Source organism: Ambystoma mexicanum, chromosome 9, assembly GCF_040938575.1.
Source record: "Ambystoma mexicanum isolate Mex_15411 chromosome 9, UKY_AmexF1_1, whole genome shotgun sequence".
In the NCBI taxonomy this organism is placed as follows: Eukaryota; Metazoa; Chordata; class Amphibia; order Caudata; family Ambystomatidae; genus Ambystoma; species Ambystoma mexicanum.
The window spans coordinates 1,129,721,694-1,129,737,915 of record NC_090931.1 but is presented as its reverse complement, the minus strand read 5'-3'; positions in this window follow the sequence as shown (position 1 = coordinate 1,129,737,915).

The following is a 16,222-nucleotide window of genomic DNA, read 5'->3' as shown; positions in this document are numbered from 1 at the left end:
ATCCTGTAAGTGAGCATCCCATGCCCAGTGAATTCAAGATGACTCCTTCTCTGGGAAATGATAAATTGCAAATAATAAAATCTGAGGGAAATACTGTGGAGCACTCGGAACTAATAGCCTCTGAACAGACATCCATTCCCTTGAGAAAAGTGATTTTGGGGTTGAGACGACAAGAGATGACTTAAACATCCATACTGAGACTGTAGATGGCAATCCGGCAAAAGTGATGCAGCCAGAGGACACCACTAAAGGGCTGCGGAAGTCTCTAGGGAAATCGTTAAAGGAGCCCCAGAATCAGCCAGGAGTGCAGTGGAGTCTGAACAAACACGAGTACTGGAAAGGGGGGAGAGTGCAACTCTAGCAGCTAATATAACAGTGGCCAATCAAAGCTTGAGTGTTGGTAATGCTTACTGCAAGTTATCTGAAACCGGTGGGGACAATGTGATGCTGGAAATCCAATCTGACATCACCCTGATTCCCCGACTGACGTGCACTCTCAAAAATTCGGACCTTGCTGCACAACTTTCTCGTGACGTCACGGAACTGAAAGAAAAAATCTCAACACAAAAAAGGAAAAGCCTTGCAAACATCCAAGGCATACTCTCGGCCCTAGAAGCCAATTTGTGCCTGGATGATTTAAATGCTGCCAGTATCCAAATCAAACCACAGGGTGGAGTAGCCCATAGACCAACTGATGTGGAAGACAATGAAGAGGTATTTGGAAATGATGATAATGCTACTTTGTTGACTCCCCCGGCGCCGATGACCTACTTGCAACCCGCTCAACCTAGCTGCAGAAGTTCCTCTGAAAATGACTCTAATGACTCTCTGGGGACAAGTCAAGGTGACTTTAAATGGGGAAATAGCAGTGCTCGATTAAAAACTCAAACAATGATAATGGACCTGAATGAGCTACAGAGGGCCATTATGGCATCCCTCTCTACTTCGCTGGTGCCATTTACAAAACTGTTTGAGTCCATTCATAGTTCGATGCAAGACGAGGCGACTTTGATTGTGATGTTGCAATCAAAATTCATCACCCTGGAAGGGCTAGCATCGAAAGTGGAAGCTCGCCTTAATAAAGAGGCTGACACCTCAGCACAGTGGCAGAACGGACTCAGCGATATGGCGCAAAAATAATCCCTGCTAATGGAAGCCCTCCTAGAGGACTGTAAATGGATGCAAACAAGGTGGAAGCAAGAGCAGAAGGTCCCTCTACCAATAGTAGACCTAAGAAACCTCAATGAAGATCAAATGGTGATTGAGGCCTCGGTCTGTCCAGCTCCAAGTGTTCCCAATGAAGCCAAGGAGCCTAATATGGTTTCTATATTCAAAGTGATTGTAGAACATTCTCAAAAAGATTGCAAGGAAGCTCAACGACCAATGGGGGGAAAAAGTAATAATCAACCTCCTATACGAAAAACAAATCTCATGGAACTAGGGCCTTCTTGTACAATTTAAGGACTCTTTTTTAGCTTTCAATAAGACAGTCCCCTAAAAGATCTAGGAAAGAGCTAGCACTACGTGTTGTCACATCGAGAAAACTGAATCAAATAACCCAAGTCTCAATATCAAGTCGAGATAAATCTGAGGAGAAGATTGAGTCAATAGATGACATCTGCTTAAGTGACCTGCTGGAAGTCATAACTCAAGAAGAAGATGATGCCAACTGGAATAATGTATCTCACTCGGAGTGGGCAGAAATTGAAAGGCTGGCCGATCAAGTAGCCCCATGTCATCTTATGAGTTCGAAGAACATCATAAGAGCTAATATCAAGATAACACAGTTAAAAACAACGGAGGAGGGCTTCTTGACTATGGAACAGAAAAGGCACCAATTGGAAGTTCCCTGAAATGATATGCATGCAACTAATATCCAGCCTAGGCCAAAAAATAGCACAGTACCAGTTAAACCTCCTGTGAGCGAAACTGTAAAATTAAGTTGGAAAGAATTCTGAATGGATTGAAAGCCCCGATCTTAAATCGCAGTATGTGATGAAAGTTTTTCAATATGTTCTGGGGCTCTGCCACATATCCACCAACGATATCAAAGTGGTGGAATTTATGGAGGGAAAAAAAGATGAATTGGGTAATTCTCTACTTAATGTCTTGGGAGATCAAAGAATCTTTATTTTCACAAAGTGATTAATTACTGCCTCTGTGTTATGACCTAAGAGATTTGCAGGGAAATCCAGCGTTGTGGTGTTGCTGATGCAAAATCAACGGGAAAAAACAGATGTAAAGCAAAGAAATGGAGTGGAGTGGTTGGGTCAAAGAACCCCTAATCATCACTGTGTTAATCTTACTGGGAACTGCAGGGGGAAATTGGAGTTAAATGTGACTCGAGATATGGAAAGGATGCCTTTTGGTCCAATTGATATGACCAAACTGAGATTTACAGTTGATAACAGTAATCCACCATGGAAGTCTGAGGCTAAAGTTAACACTGGGAATCAGGATGAAGTAGAGCAATCCAATTGGGACTGGCTAGCCGGAGCATTGGCTAAGAACAATCAAAAATAGACTGACCAAGTAGCAGCTGGCTTTGTCCTCTTAATTGGATCCTGGAATACGAGAGGGTTTAAACCATTATTCACAGAAAAAATAAATGTTTTGGGCAAAGATGACATTCTCTGTTTACAGGAGACATGGCTAAGAACCACCCCCTCTTGTTGTGGATATGAACCCTATCTCAATCCAGTGGGCAAGGGGATTATGGGGAGAATGTATTCGGGCCTCCTGTCCTTGATTAAAGCAGATGCAGGCTTTATATTGATTAGCCATGAATGCCCAAACCCATATGTCTAGGTGTTAAAACTAGTAAGGGCAGTGCCGGGAAAGCATGATCCTTTCTCCTAATGAATGTTTACTGGAGGGTGAATGTCTGTAAGAAAATTAATTTAATCAAAACAACAATGAAAGTAATAGATTAAGTGCTGTGTGAATGGGAGACTCCGAAATGTAATCCTTTGTGGGGCTCTAAATTTCCATCTGCTTGATGAGATGAGATGGCCGCAGAAGGAGAGTGAACTGGAGGGAAGATGTCTACATTGGTTCCAAGTGGTTGGAATTTGAGATTTAGTCATGCTGAATGCCCAAGTAGAGGGAGACATACCCGGTGCATGCACATGGGGTAGAGGACAGAATAGATCATGCTTGGACTACTTCTTCATGTCCAGTAATAGTGTGGAAAAAGTGTCAACATTTGAAATAGTTAGACAGTCCCTTAGCGACCATGATTTAGTTGCTATCTCATTAAAGTTGTCGGAGAGGTTGGAAGAGAGGGATGTAATGGGCCCGGTGTAGGTAACCTGGGCAAAGAATCGCCTAAAGGTGAGTAAGAAGGCAATGTTGAATGTATGTGGATTCTTACAGAATTCACATTGCCATCTACAGTTAATAAAAATCTAGGAATTTCCACAAAACATGCTTATGATCCCATGGTAGTGAAAACTAAGAAAGAAATGCGAGCCGCAATTAGGAAAATCAGGATACATGAGGATCCAGAGGCCCCAGAAAAGATCAGTCTCTGCAAGCAAGGGTATACAAATTGGCTTATCTCCACAAGATGTCAACATCTCCAAATAGACGCAGAGAAAATGTTGAAAGCAGTTTGTATTAAGAATACAAGGGATATGTGGGAACTGTTGAACAACAGTGCCAATTTTAGAACTTGCCATATGCTGGGGCAAGTGAGCGAATCTAGCTGGATCACTCATTCTCGCTTGTTCGCTGACCTGGGGGAATGGAGGCAGAAAAGACTCTCCCTAGTTGGATGATCAAAATTGGGAGGGATGAGCTTGAGGGTCTGATCAAAAGACTTGGCTCTTCCAGAGCCGTGGGCCCGGATGGCATATCCCATTAGCTGCTAAAAGAGAACCATGTCGCTTGGGGCAGGCTGGCAACATTGATGTTTGGGCAGATCTTACGCGCAAAACAAGTGCCAAAGTCTTGGCAGAAGGCCATTATAGTACCGATTTACAAGAAGAGGCCCGGACATAACGAAAATAATAAAAAGCGGTGCCAGCATGGCTGCACAGGGATCCGCTACGTTTTACATGATCCTTCATAACAGATCAGAAAGGAGCCAACATGAGGGGCCATCGTGGGGGATACATGCTGGGAGGAGGAATGTCCACACTACGGGTTTACCAATAAGCTCTACTGTTATAGGGGAAGTTATATGAAGCCTGTACCAGGTGTCCTCCACAACAAGACAAGGACGAGATAACCTACTATTCTCTCCGCAGAGGCGTCCCCTTTGCACAGAGGAGGGCCCATGCAGACTAAGGAGAAGGAATGCCTGAGTCTAGGAGTACCCAGGCCCCAGAACGGAACCGAGGACACAGGGTCATACAGTCTTTAACATGTAAAAGTTATTTTTTCCTTAAAAATAATGGTGTTTTAAAGAGATATGTAGACAGATAGTGCGCTTCTGATCACTTCTGTGCCATAAACGTTCCCCTCTACCTGAGACATCACCGAGTGAGGCAGAAGCTTGGCCACAGGGGTTTGGAGAGGCATGCATGCCAATACTATTGTCCTTTTTCCACAAATAAACAGCTTCACATGAACATTAAGTGGAGGCATAAAGTGCAATGTTACATCCAGTCTTGCCCCCTCTCATCAAGGCAAGGCAAGGCTTCAGAGGAACCAAGTCCCCCCCCACCCCACGAGCACTCGTATAGCCCAGAGGTAAATATGTGGCCATTCCAAGAATACGCACGTTTGTTTCCCATAATTCAGCTGGACAGGTGGTGCCCGCCTGTCACAACCCACAGAAGGGGGCCAAGTCTTATTGCAGGGCTGAAGGAGAAGGCATGGAGGAGGATGCTGGTGTACAACACAGGACAGAGACCTCCCCCCATGTAATACTGTGGGAAAAACTGTGGGTTGGGGCTACATGCGGATGAGGTAGACTCTGAAAGACGGCAAAGGGGGGTGTGGGCCCCCAGTATTGGGATGTGTGCCCGCATCCCTGGCACAGACTGGGGATCGGCAGCCACTGCCGGAAGAAACTCTAGAACGGCTCTCTGCAGGGCACCATGCCCCAGCTCCACACAGGGGCTCAACTGGAAAACAAGAAAGACCACGCTGAAGGCGTGGGCGAGTTGGAGGAGCCTACGCAGCAGTTGTCCTAGGCTCCCGCACACGAGGAGGAGAGGGGCATAGAGCACACTGAAGGAAGACCCCACGGTTCGGACGGGATGGTAGGCACATGGGTCTGAGCTGGTGATCGCTCGATTCAGTATCCTTGGGAGGCCCCACTAGCAGACACCCCCCCTCTCGAGCAGTAACACGTGACTGGAGAGAAGAGAAGGGGTGGTTCCCTCCTCCCTGACCCGGACCTTAGTGGTGTGGGCCCCCTACACCGGGGCGTGTGCCCACCACAGGGGTTACAGCAGGGGAGCAACGGCCCATGAGTTGCATGTGACCTTGAAGAAACTGATACATAAGAGGTGACATTTACCGGCCAAAGAGGTGCACAGGCAGAGAGAGCCTAGTAGGGGCCACACACTGAATAACATGCTGCGGTGCATGGAGGTGAAGCAGAAGTTGGCCACATATAAATATAAATCGAACCACCCCGGGCCTGAGACTCCGGGGCAGAGCAAAATGGCATCTACAATGGAGGAATCAGCAGCAACCAAAAAGACGTGGCGGCCCTGATGGAAGAAATAAGGAACATGAGGGCATATATCAGAAGCTGGGTTGACAAGAATACCCAGAGGATAGATAAGATGGAGGAGCATCTGGAGGAAGTTGAAAACAACCAAACCTCCTTGGATAGCCCAGCGGTCTTCAAACTTTTTTGGCCTGGGCCCCCCCTGAGCAAAGTTTGGGCAGCCCGGGTCCCCCCCAAAAGTGCCAGAAGTGCCAGATGAACAGTATGTAGAAATTGCTATGAACTTTTGCGTGCTGTCACCGCACCCTACTCCCAGTACAGACCCTGGGCTCTCCCCACCCTACTCCCACCACTATCCAAGTGCTGCCGCCCTGCCTGCTCCCACCACAGTCCCATAACACAAGCATATCCATACACATGTAAATAAAAAATAAATCGCCATAAACCTACCTTGTGTGGTTGCTAAAATGCCCCGATCCAGGTTGCTCTGCCCATATGTGCGAGGAGGCGCAGGAGCACCCCCTTGCACATACATACATGCAGTGCCCCAGCCAGCATTTCCAATGAGCTATGCAAAGCTGGCGAAGCAAAATACCCCCAGCGTTGCATGGCTCAGTGATCATGTACGGCTGGGGAAATGAACTGTCAAAGGCAAACAGAGTTTCCCTTTGACAGTTCAGCCAGCCCAGGAGCACTCCCTCAGCTGGAAAAAGCAGCTGAGAGAGTGCTCAGTGTTTCACTGGGCTGGCTCCTCAGCTCCTCCATAATGGGTGAGGTGGCCAGTGGGTGGACGCCCCCCTCAGCCATTATGGATGAGCCGGCAGACTTGGACTGGCCTATAAGGCAATAGGGCAATGACCGTACCAAAAATGCAAAATGCTAATGTAGGCCAATAAAAATGGGCCACTTTGTTGGCCAGTTTCAGGAGTTACTTCACTATGCAGCTAGTAGTTTTGACCATATAAATATTCTTTAAATATCACCATTTGTTTACATTTGAACAAAAAACAACCCCTTGGGTACTATTCAAATAGTCTGTGACTAAACGCTGAATATCCATTTGCAACTGCTGGACATTTTTTCATTGGTGCCTAAGACCGTTTTATGGCCCAGACTGACCATGTGAGTTGCCCCTTCCCGTTTCCTCCAATCTAAAAAAAATAAATAAAGGAAAAAAAAGAAACTTTTTTGTTTGTTTTTTTTCCCATTTCATGCTGGGCTCTGGCGCGCCCCACAGTTTGAAGACCTCTGCCCTAGAGAAACAAATGGACATACGGATAAAGGAAATGGAAAGCCGGGAGGAGGAATTTCGAATAAAGATTGACGATTTGGAAAACCGCGAAAGGCAGAATAACCTTAGGCTCTTTGGAATCCGGGATAGAGTGGGGGAGTCGGAGCAAGACCTGAAAAGAACACTTCATGAGTTCACGAAGTTGGTTTTTGATGACGACACCATTGATGAGGCTAAGATCGAGAGGATACACAGGGCGGGAGGGACGACTGGGGGCCCAGGTCAGTCCTAGCCCGGTTCCATAATTACACAGATAAAATTAAAATCTTAGAGAAAGCAAAACAGAAAGGCCTGATCACCTATGGTTCAGCTAGAGTTGCAATATTTCAAGATTTATCCTCACTGACCCTGGCAAGGAGAAGGATGTGTGTGTCCCTGAAGAAGTGGCTACAGGAAAAGGGAGTGCGGTACAAATGGGGGTTCCCACTCTCTCACATTTGAGCTGGACAGGCACAAACACAGGCTGACGACAGAGGGAGACATTTGCAGAGACATGAGAGAGTTGCTGGGTGGATCTGATGGAGAGAAGAACCAGGGTGAAAGATCGGCTGACGATAGACAGTGGCACATATAAAATGCAAGGAGGCGGCGCACGCCGGGATCCAGGAAGTACAGGAAGCTAAACGTGTCACCCCGAGGTGGACACTTGAAACACATTGTGAATACAGTAATGTTGATAAGTATGATGGAGGTGGTCTTATAAGGATCTTATGTTGGTAAGGGGGCACTGGGGGTGCTCCTGTTGGTTTGGGGTCTTATAATGTGATAGAGTGGTTGTGTGGGACCCACAGGGGCTGTGGGTAAACCAAAAAGATATGGCCTAGTCAGAGAGGAGGATGGAGGGGGCTCAATGGCAATGAGGATGAGTAAATGACGGACCGGTGGTCCGATCCTATTCGGGTGATGACAACCGGGAGGTGTCGGACGCTTTTGAGGGGGACTGGGTGGGAGGGTCTTCTTGAAGTTGGGTTTTATCAGTTGTGGGGAGGTGGAGTTTTGTGCTTGGCCGCCCGGAGAGGTAAGAAGAGATAAGGCACTGGGATGTTAGTATCGCAGTACATCTAGGAACCCTGGAGGGTGGCTATCTAAGGGTGGGAATGTTGAATGTCAACGGGATATACTCACCCACAAAAAGGTTGTTAGTGGCCAGGGAGTTTCATAGAGCTGCCCTTGACGTGATGTTCCTTCAGGAGATTAAATATGCCAGAGGGGAGGAACGGGGGTTTCCGGGTGGGGGATTGGGACTGGAATACTGGGACTCCGGACCCTTGAGGAAAGCGGGGGTTCATCTCAATAGGAGGGCCGGGGATGCCACCGAAGAGAAGGAGGACAGACTTCTGGAGCCGAGGAAGAAAAGGGAAGAGTTTAGGCTTCTTGAAGAAAGGAAAATGGTTCGGAAATTACAGTTCCTAAAACAAAGGTTTTACGAGAGGGGGGGATTAGGCGGATGCATTACTGGGTGCCAGTTTGCAGGGACAGCGGTCCGAGAGATGGGTGGTGGCCATAGAATGGGGGGATAGTATAGGGAACCCGGGGAAGGAAGGGATCCAAGAAGCATTTGCAACATTCTATGAAAACCTATGTAAATCGGAGGCCAACCCGGGAGGGGAGACATATCGACATATTTGGCCAAAACGCAGATGCCGAGGCTTGCCTGGGAGGAGGACGAGGCACTGGAAGCCCCAATTATGGCAGAAGAAATCAAGAGGGCAGTGTTGAGGTTGGCATTGGGTAAGGCCCCGGGGGAAGAGGGGTACATGGGCTTTTATAAGTCATTTATTTCCCTCCACCGCTTTATGTTGGTACTCTTCAATGATATTCTGGAGACGGGGGAGGTCCCTTAGTCATTTTCCTGTGCACTAATAACAGTGATTCATAAGGAAGGTAGAGACCCCAGAAGATGTCCGTCTGATCACCCCATCTCACTCCTGAATATCAATGCCAAGATTTATACGAGGGTACTGGCAGCGAGATTGGAAACATACATGCCCCACCTGATACACTCGGATCAAGTGGGCTTTATAACGGGCGGCAGGGAGTGGACACGATGAGGAAAATCTTGCATCTGATTCATGATTCGCGGACAATGAGGGGGACCCTGCCCTTCTCTCAGTGGACGCTGAAAAAGCCTTTGATAGGGTAGAAATAGGGTAGAATGGGGCTTTCTCGAAGAAGTTCTGGGCAAGGTGGGACTGGCGTCCAGGTTCAGGAGGGGCATAATGGCGGTGTACACTTCCCCCAGGTCACCTCTGGGAGTTAATGGTGATTACTCCCTTAAGTAGGAGTACGAGACAGGGCTGCCCCCTCCCGCCGATTTTATTTGCCCTTTCCCTGGAGCCTCTAGCTCAGAGAATCAGAGGGGACCCCGAAGTGGAAGGACCCACAGTGGATGGGTTAGATTACAAAGTGGCTTTATACGCTGACGACATGCTTCTGCATATAAGGAACCCCCCATCCTCAATACCAAGGGTAATCAACCTGATTGAACAGTATGGAGAACTATCTGGCTTTCAGATTAACAGGGCCAAGTCTGTCCTATTTCCTTTGAAGGGGGATGGGGACAGGAATAGATTTGCCCCACTAGGACTAACGGTTAATTGGGACACACTGCAATATCTGGGGATTAATCTTAGAACAGAGGTGGGCGACTTATTTGAAGCTAATTTCCCCTCCCTCATTTCTGGATTTTGAGCTGACCTTGAAAGATGCAGGAAACTGACTATATCTTGGCTCGAGCGCCTAAATGCCCTGAAGATGGTTTTCCTGCCAAGGTTCTTATATGCATTCCAGATGCTCCCGATCCGAGTCCTGGAGCCATTTTTCCGGGAAACGAAGGGGGCGATGCTTACATTTTTGTGGCAGGGGAAGAAAGCAAGAGTTGTGTACGAAGTCCTCACATTGCCGAAAGACAGAGAGGTGGGACTCCCGAATTTAAACCTGTACTACGAAGCGGTATAGTCAATGGTCCTCATACCCCATCTTAGGATGCAGAGAGAACTCCAGTGGGTTGAGGTTGACAATTGTAATTTAGCTCCCGCCACTGTGGCAGACTGGCTGTGGGTACCGAGAGGTAAGCATCTGCGCAAAATCAGGGACCGCCCGATTTTTGGAACCATTTGGGAGATCTGGCGGAGGAAGGCAGATATGCAAGGAGTCACCACATGACCATCCCCTGAGTTACATCTGGGCACCCGGTGTCCGGGATGCGATCCGAAACCCAAGAGATTCCAAGCATGGTTTGAGGCAGGTCAGGAGAGGGTGGGCGAACTTTAGAAAGCGGGCGCCTTCATTATGATCACTGACTTGGAACAGGAACTGGGCATAGGTGCTCTCTCGGTCTTCTCCTACCTTCAACTAAAGGGAGTCCTCACGAGTGAAAAATGGAAACAGAGAATACAAAGAGAACTCACCCGCTTTAAAAATCTCCTAGATAAAATAAGGGAATCAAAGGGCTTGATCTTTGCTATGTACACTGCATTGGTGATTACAGTGAAGGGGTCCACAGAGAACCTGAGGCAAATGTGGGAAAGAGATATGGAGAAGGAAATAGACCCGGGACTCTGGATGAGATTGTGTAAGGGGGCCTCACGGACTTCGATCTCTAGTCAGTAAACACTACAGGCCATTAAGCTTCTCCATAAATGGCAATATGACCCCGGTCTGGCTCTCAAAGATGTTTCAGTCGGCACGTCCTATGTGTTGGCGTTTGTGTGGAGAAAGGGACGACTATTGGCATATGTGGTGGGGAAGTCCTCGCATAAAGGTGTTTTGGGATTACGTGCTGAGTTGGACCAAAGACCTAGATGGGATCCACCTTATCAAAACACTGTTCCTGATACTATTTGGGATGGAGGAAGTAGAGGGAGAACTCAGAATGTTGACAAGAGTGGCAGCGCCCCTCCTGCTCACAGCACAGGCCTGCCTAGTCATGAAATGGAAAGGTACCAAGACTCCAGGGAAGAAAGAGTGGATTAATGTTGCTATGAATATATGCATAATGGAAAGGATAACCGCAGCGCTTCATGGGAAAGCAGCGCCACATGAGCTGATGTGGGGTGAATTTATGGCAAGACATTTGGATAATTGAGGAAAGGGATGCTATGTATATAGGGTTGGTATAGGAATTGCAATAAGGAGAGACTCGCAAGGCAAGAGTGATCAATCTCACCCCCTGAAGAGACTACCCCATCTGGACAATATCCCAAGAGGGGGAATACAAACTTGCGAGGTGGCCAAAGACATTAGCTAAACGCAGGTGATACGACTCTCTACCAGACCCCAGCCGAAAGTTAATACGTTTCTTTATATTGTGCTGAAGAAGACAGAGTTCAAGGGAGGGAGGGCGTGGAGGGAAGAGGTGAAGGGTGAAATGTAGTCAAAGATTAAGGGAGTGATTTTTGGGAGAGGGGGTGATAAATGGGTGTTTTTGACTGCTCAAATGTCATATTCCCTTTGTTGATGTTTTTGATGTACGAAACTTACAATAAAAATAAGGTTTTTAAAAACAATCGAAGATCCTTAGCATGTAGTCGGCGCATGGGAAGCCGAGGAACGGGTTCCTACATGGAAGGTTGGGAATTAGACTTTTGAAGTGGTTGACACTATGGTTTACCTGGGGGTAACGATTAATAAAAACATAGATAAACCGTCTTGCCACCCAGGTAACCATGTTGCTCCGCAGATTTTTCAAATTCTCCCTTTCTCCTCTGCTAAGGTTCTATCGGCAAAAAGTGGTGCCCATACTAACCTATAGAGCTGGGGGTATGCTAAGCCTGTCCTGGGAAATGTGGGCTCTATTGGAGGGCCTATTCCGGCATAGGATCCTTAAACTTCCGAGCTCATTGGCGGTATCCACTATTAGGAATGAATTACGCCTACAGTCTTTGGAGTCGATAGTGCTTTGGAAATCTATCACTTTATACAGGAAATGTAAGTTGGCTGAAGCAGTGACCCCTTTTGAGATATTTAAGCTAATTGAGAGAACGGCGGACAAAGCCCTTTCTCGTTGGTGATTAATGATTGAGGCGATTGTGGTAGATATGGAGGTGGTGGTGGATGATGTCATCTCAAACCCTTCAAAAATCAAAAAGAAACTCCAGGAAATGGATTGGGTTGAAACGGTAAGAAAGAGGAACTTAGACACACTGAGACCTTGTTTGGGAAGAGAACGCAAGGGCCTAAACAAACCTCCCTGCTGAAATTTCCAGCTTACCACTATAGAGATCTGCTACTCAGGTACAGACTGAATATCCTGGCAACAAGAGAGGTTGAACTGTCAAGAAAGATGGTCTCACAAGCAAACTCTAAGTGTAGATATTGTGGGCCGTTAGAGGGGGTGGAAATATTGTGTCATCTTGCTACCTCCTGTGAATCCCTAACCAATCTGCGATTGAAATGTGTAAAAGAGCAACACATCCAGCCTTTAACAACAATGATGGACAAACAGTGGTGGGAGTGGATACTCTTGGGAGAAAGAGTGTTTAGCCTTAGAAATGTTGACATTTGTAGAATATGTGATAAAAACATGTTGATGGGTCTGCATAAGTAGCTGCTTTGGCTAAGTTCGGGCTGATCCCCGGAAGGAATGAATATATATATATATATATATATATATATATATATATATATATATTTAGCATATGCTGTGATAGGTATCGGGCTTATTTCATGAAATCATGATGATTAATTAGGATTATTTTTTCAGTTTTTTGAAAGTGTGAAGAGAGGAACAGGTAATGAAGTCCTGTAATCTTCTTCTATCATTTAGCTTAATGAAGAAGGACAAAAAAACATGTAAATGGTTATCTGACTTTCTTGTGTTCAAGCAAGTACAACCAATAAATATTTAATAAAAAATAACAACAAAAAAATGCAGGACAGCAGAAATCATTGAAGAGCCAATAGAGGAAGGGGAGTACACCCATGACTGTGTGGCATGCATGGACAGAAATTAAGGGAACCCCCGTGTAAAAGAGAAAGTGATTGAAGGAGTGGACATGATTTTCATTGATGGTTCATCAAGTATTGACCCAAATTCAGGGCAGCGACATACTGGTTCAGCAGCAGTAGGGCACAAAAATGGAATACATGAGAAAGGAGAGTTTGAGGTTTTTTCCCCAAACGCGACTGCCAGCACTCTACTCTGCACAAGCAGCAGAGTTAGTGGCATTAGTTGAGCAACTAAACATGTCAGAAGGACAGGCAGCACATATATTTTTGGATTCTGCGTATGTGACATCTACAATACACTTAGTATTGGCAAGCTGCGAAGGGAGATGGTTCAAAAGAAGCAATGGCACATCAGTGCAGCATGCAGCACCATTAAGTAAATTATTGGAAATGCTACCACTCCCAGTATAATTGACAATAATAAAGTGCAAAGCCCACACTGGAGGGCAAGATTTTATATCAAAGGGTAATGAAAGAGCAGACAGAGCAGCAAAAAAGCAGCATATTTGTCAGAAGGATCACATGTGATGTTCCCTGGTGAGAAGGAACAAGTGTCATTAATAGCATTGATGAAAGCAACCAAAGAACAAACTGTACTAACAGTGGGCTTTAACAGAATACCAATAGTATAGATAATAGAATCACAGTGAGAAGCACTAGAGGGTGAAAAAGAGCTTCGGAAGAATAGGGGGCACTCTTTGTCCCCAACAAACCAGATTTGGAGGCAAGATAGTACCGACAAGGTGGTAATGACAAAAAAGATGTTGAACGTGGCTCTGGAACAACTTCACTACCCTGCCCACACATCAAGAGAGCATGTGGCAGCAGGAATAAGTAAAGATTAGTTTGTGCCAACTTGAATGAATACGTGGCCAAATTTGTAAATAACTGCATGACATGTCAAACACTTTCAAAGTGGGCACACTTTAAAAGTGGTGCAAGGAAGTTTACCACGTCCGGAGAGCCCTTCCTGCCCTTGCATATTGACTATGTCGATATGCAAGACAGATGTACCGCTTACAGGTGTATGCTTTTTGTGGTGTGTCCGTTTTCATGTTGGCTTGAGGCTGGTCCCTGTGCCCGTAATGATGCACGCACAGCGGCTACAGTATTTCCAAGGTGGGGGATCCCAGACAAAATTTGCTCTGACAATGGACAGCATTTTTCAAATGATTTGATTGGGGAAATCAGTGCCCTTTTAGGAATTCGCTGCAAACCATGTACCATTTACCTCCCAAAGGGCAACAGTGTGGAAGAGAGAATGAATGGCTTACTAAAAAAAAAAAACACCCAGCTAAGCTAACTTCTACGCTTGGAAAGTCCTGGTTACCAGCTAGAACTATTAGCGATTACCACCAGCTTCAGGCCCTACCCTTGCACACTCGCTGTCCCACCTAATTACACCATCCTTAGGGCAGACCGCCTTGATGCTACAGGCAGAGGAGTTCCACTCATAGCAAAAACCTCACTGCAAAACAGATCCTGTCCCTCTCCCACCATTCCAGGATATGAAATCCTACTCATAAAGTGGCCTACTAACCCCAAACCCACATACAACATCCTGTTGATTTATCGACAACCTAACAACGCCTCTAACTAAATTAATTATCTTAGGTGATATCAACCTTGGCTTCGAAGACACAGCCGACTCTAAATCTGCTGCGTTAGCATCAGTCCTTCATGACATGCATTTCTCCCAAATCATCAATAACCCACGCACAACAAAGGTAGAATCCTCGATTGGATTCTTACATCCAACTCCACCATTAACATTGAGTCCAACTCTGAAATAACTTGGTCAGATCCCTATCTGATTGTCTTTGACCTCTATATCACCAACTTACAGGCCACTCCAACACACATACCCAACCCCAAAATGGTTAGAAATACCTGCAAACTCACACTCAATAGCCTCAATCACAGCTTCACTCATGAACCACAACCCCACCAGTACTAACCCAAATGACATTGCCAACCTCCACCACTACTGCCTGCAAATCACTCTAGACACTCATGCTCCTCACAAAAGCTCTCTCCCTCGAGGAGCAATATCACGATCCAAAGGAAGTCTTTATTCGTTTACAACATGCTGCATGGTGAGAAAGGAAGCCTCTTGCTACATAGCCTGATCTATTGAAGCATGCTCACCCCCAATCTGAGAAACATCTTTCAAGCTCTTCTGTCACCTGAAACGAGGTGATCTGTAACATTTCCATGGCATTTTAGCTGTTGTTAACACCATACAGCGTGCTTTAGCATTGCTAGGCAACGTGCGTAATGGCAGTGTTACCCGTATGAGACCTGCCCATCTCACTTGAATTCCGGGTACTGATTGGGTCGCAACATCCTTATACGCCTACCATCATTGCTGGTAATCGGAAGCCAGCCACCATTTTACGGGCCACGAAATAAGGGCCTGTCTGTGCCTCTCTGGGTCAGAAGGGACGAGGGCCATGGCTCTTTGTCCTCCGGTCTACGCTGCGCATAGATCACTGACCCGTACCACATTTCTGGCGTGTGGCAACCTGGCAAACTTTGCCTGCCTAACAGACTCACGTTAACACTGCAGCAATATCGAGACTGTATTGAAGCGGTCGGCATCACTGATAATAAGTGCAATAACTCCAAGTTGTTCCCCTCCTGTTGATTAACATGTCGTATTAACAACCATGACTGCATACGAAGTTCATACAATTTGCCTATAATCACCTTGACCTGTTTGTTTGGCCTAACATGCATGTACTCATCATTCAACTGGGCACTCATGACCCCAGTATTGACAGCGTATTGGGCCACTAGTTCATGTATAGTTACACAATGGTATGATAGTTTATGTGACATTTCTACCTACTGTAGCCTACTGCTCTAATCACTATAACTAGGTGGGTTTTACAGGGACCAGTTTTACACAAAGTGATATCTGCATGTGCTTCAGACAATACAACAATTTGGTACTGCTACTTTAAAGCATTTGTTATCATGCTCCCCAGTATATTTTCATATTGATTGTTTTTTCATAGGGTAATCCTATACTCTCTCTGCTATAACATCGGCTGAATTCCACAAGTACCGTCAGGTGACCTTGTTAGATACTCACCTGCCCGAATAAGGTTATAGATTCAAGTGTGATATGTGTTCCCAGGGTGAATAACATAACAACGGGATCAGTAACGTACACTCTTTGCCTCTGTATATGGGACATGATTGTTCTACTTTAGTTCATAAAGTATAAATACGTTACGATTCAGCGCTAATTAGAACTTCAACTTATTTTGTGCAATCCTCTACTTAACCTTGCCATAATGCTAGGTTAGCCATATTGCCGGTTCAGTAGATAATTTCTAACAGTAACTAGC